We start from the raw sequence: 3,580 nt of genomic DNA, 5'->3' as shown, positions 1-3,580 counted from the left end.
CAACAATGCCCATTTCTAAGGGCACAATATCTGTCGGCACATCTAAACAATGACATATTAACTGCCGGGGGACTACTTGTGGGGCCAAACCAAAAAGTACAGTATAATAATACTCGTTGGCCTACGCGCGCGATAACGCCGGAGAGCGCGGGAAGGGCGAAAATTTCCACTCCAAATACTAAACAAAATCCCCAATCTTTGACTCACACCAAAATCCCCAAATCGGCCGCCTGACCTAGCCTCCTCCTCGAGCGCCGTCCGCCGCCGCCTACCCTCCGCGGCTGCTGACCACCCCCGCCACACCCCAATGCCACCTGCATCCCCGACCATGCCACCCCAGTGCCATCCCCTCCCAGACCACTCCCCCGAGCTTCCTCCGCCGCCCCGACCACTCCCCCGAGCTCCCTCTGCCGCCCCGACCACCATTCGCCACCAGCCCTGCCGCTCGCTGGAGATCCTCCATCGAGCAGCGCCTTCGCTTCCAGGAGATCCTGCTCGAGAAGCGTCGCCGCTTCCAGGAGCTGCTACCCTGAGCAGCGTCGCTGTTTCCAGAAGCTCCTTCCCGCCACGTGTTCGTCCCCTCCCCGAAGAGCGCCGACTACATCCTCTCCCCCGAGCAGATGCCGCTTCTGCGTTCTTTCACACGAGCAGTGCCGCGTCTACTACATCGGGGTCTCCTCTACTTCCTCACTCCAACCCGTGAGATTTCTCTTTGTCTTATGAGGTTTATTAGTCTCAGGTATATGTTTTGTGATGTGTGATATGTGGACAGAACAAGAGCTATAGTTTGTGATAATTTCTTGAATCATTAGATAGAAACTACTTAAAATAGAGTTTAAAGAAATAAGGCGAAGAGAGTAGACTCCAAAATGAATGAGATTTAATTGAATCATCAGATGGAAAGTGAGGTACTGAAAGCAGATCGTAACCATATGTGTAGGCGTTTCAGAATTCAATATGTTACTTGCATCTTAGGATTTATGGAATGCAGATTGCTCTGTACTTTTATGAGCAAGTCAGTATTATTACACACTACAGCCTTTTCAGTTAAAGCTAGACCAAGAAAAGCAAAGTGGCATCTCTGCCTCTAAATTTTATTTTCCATAGTCAATAAATTAGAAGGGGCTAGTACCTTTAATAACATGAATGCGGATTATGTAAAGCTAGCTAGGCCATACATACACTTCCTATCTCAGTCATACATTGGGCAAACTTTTTGTTTGGATATGTACTGCACTGGTTGTGCTTTGGAAGTCACTACAGAAAATTGTAACAATTGCGAGTTTTGTTCTGAGAAGATTTGTGAATAGTTCGCAGTTCTAGGCCAATTGTTTGGGCTATCTCAAAATATGGCATTTAGCTTGGAGGAGACCGTATCATGTGCAGAATTCTAGGCCCTCTGTTCTAATTTCTTCCATAGGTAAGTTATTATTGCATAGATGTGATGTGAACAAGAACTGATGTACCAATCCGACTCACACCCATGCATGTACAGCTTCAGGATATGAATGTGATTATCCGAGGATCCATGTTGCTTAAATTCTTTCATTTATCATGGTTGTACCGTTGATTTGGTCCTTCAATTTGAATTTTAAATTATGTAATTAGTCTTTGTCTCCTTTGAGAAGCGCGCCTCCTCCTCGTCCTCTCCACCAAGCAGCGCTGCTTTGACTACGTTGACTGCCCGGGGTAGCACCTCATCTACATCTTCGCGCCAAAGCAGCGTTTCCTAACCTCTAATTCTTCGCCCAAGCAGCACCGCCTACGCCCTCTGCTTCACCGCCCGATCAGCCCCGCCTCCTCTCCTTCTCAACCAACGGTGAGATTTCTTTGCTATTTCTATCGTTCATCCTTAGTAATTGTGTAATGGGCCCTGCTATGGTGTTGAAATTTTCATGTTAGCCTCAATATCTTAATTCTCTTCACGTTCACTTGATCAACTCAGTGCATGTTAAACTATTTTTACGTGTGTTCCTATTATAAGTGCTGCATTGGAATACGTTCTTTGCCAAAATATAGAGCATGTAGACAATTTTGTGTACAACGAGAGCTTCTCCAATGATTTTTTTGCCAAATGGTACATCTCAAATACTGTATTGGATTATAGATGACATTGTTGCCATACTCTGCTCAGATGATGCTAGACTCATTGTTTGCTCTATGACAAGTTCTTGTTCAGGCCATTCCTTGCAGAAAGCCATTTATTTGACCTTAATCCTTTCAGTAAATCATCCTTATATGCATCTAACTTTGTACAGCTTGAAAGAAACTAAGCGTATACTGTAAAATTATCTGTATTTGTATCATACTGAAATAGTGCAGCATGTTGTTTGTATTGGTGTTATTACTCTTTTCATTATAGCAACTGGTTCATAGTTTCAAATTTCAGGTTTGATTCGTAATGGCTGGTCTTTCAAAAAAACTGAGTGCACAATCCAGTGAGCATCCAGTTTCCTCTTCGTTAAATGCACAACATACAAAAATTAAACAATGCCTTATCTATGGACCGAGGTTGCATGATTCTGGTTCTAAGCCAAGAGCAGACAGAGATCAGGGCTCTTCTAATAGTGTGCATTCAATGGATCGAATGCAGGCAAGCTGCCAAAGAGAAAGAACAAGATGCCGAGGTCCTGCGGTGGCTACGGTGGGGCGCACTGGTGTAGCCCATGCGAGCGACACGGGAGTGAGCGACCAGGAACCAAAAGATGCTGCCAGTATTTAGTAGTCAGGTCAGCAAACCTGTCTTGGTAGTTCCATCACCGAAACGAGGTACCATATGGATTTGTTCTCTCTTCTAGTAGATAATCCAGATTGATATTATTTTTCGCGTGATTTTGTGCTGATGTGTGATCCAGAATTTGGACACATACCCATGTGCTAGAATGATCTGGTGTAGCTTGTTTAATCAATGCTAGACCAGTTTACATGTACTTCTGAATTTTTCATCGGTTGTACTTGCATATTGGAATGAAGGTGCTAAAGTTTAGCAACTCATACATTTTACTTCTTTATTTCTGTAAGTTGTGCCTTTTGGATTTTGAAAGTTGTTGATGGTTACAATTAGAATTGAAGCAATGCTACTTTACTCCCTCCGTGAAAGAAATTCTACTTGTACTGACTTTGTCGGGCGTTGTACTCTTTAGATAAGTGTTGTATCTTGCAGATTGTTAGGAATATGGCTTGAAAACTTCTTTCGGGGTAATTAGAAAAACGAACCGCTAAACTGCATCTCATAGATGAACACTAATATTTACTGTCTCACCCGAGTGAGTTCCTAAGTATAAACATGCTATGCTTGGCATGTAGTTTTGGGGAAAAAGGAAGCATAGCATGTGTACAAATTGTTTGACCTTGCATTTTACTACTTAGTATTTACTATACATCCAGAATTGTACTTGGAAGTGTCAAAAAATTTCATTTATAATCATCGATAGTAATATTGCTATAGATATATACACACACTAAAAGTCTGAAATAAATTCTAGAAAAGGTACAACTATCATATCTTTTGCTTTGTCCCGTATTCAGTTTTTTAATCTTTTCCTGGTTTGATGTTAATATTTTGTTAGTTCATAGATGC

The 3,580-nt window shown here is 42.6% G+C and overlaps 1 long non-coding RNA gene across 1 annotated transcript; it reads left to right on the top strand.

Annotated features, from left to right (window-relative positions):
* Positions 1-231: 231 nt before the first annotated feature.
* Positions 232-3,015, top strand: LOC125521301. Its single transcript, XR_007289194.1, has 2 exons — positions 232-1,819; positions 2,594-3,015. It is a non-coding gene; the product is annotated as an uncharacterized LOC125521301 (long non-coding RNA).
* The last annotated feature ends 565 nt before the right edge of the window (positions 3,016-3,580 follow it).

This window comes from Triticum urartu, chromosome 7 (assembly GCF_003073215.2).
Source record: "Triticum urartu cultivar G1812 chromosome 7, Tu2.1, whole genome shotgun sequence".
Taxonomy (NCBI): domain Eukaryota; kingdom Viridiplantae; phylum Streptophyta; class Magnoliopsida; order Poales; family Poaceae; genus Triticum; species Triticum urartu.
Note: the sequence above shows the minus strand (reverse complement) of the source record. Positions and strands in the feature narration are given on the sequence as shown.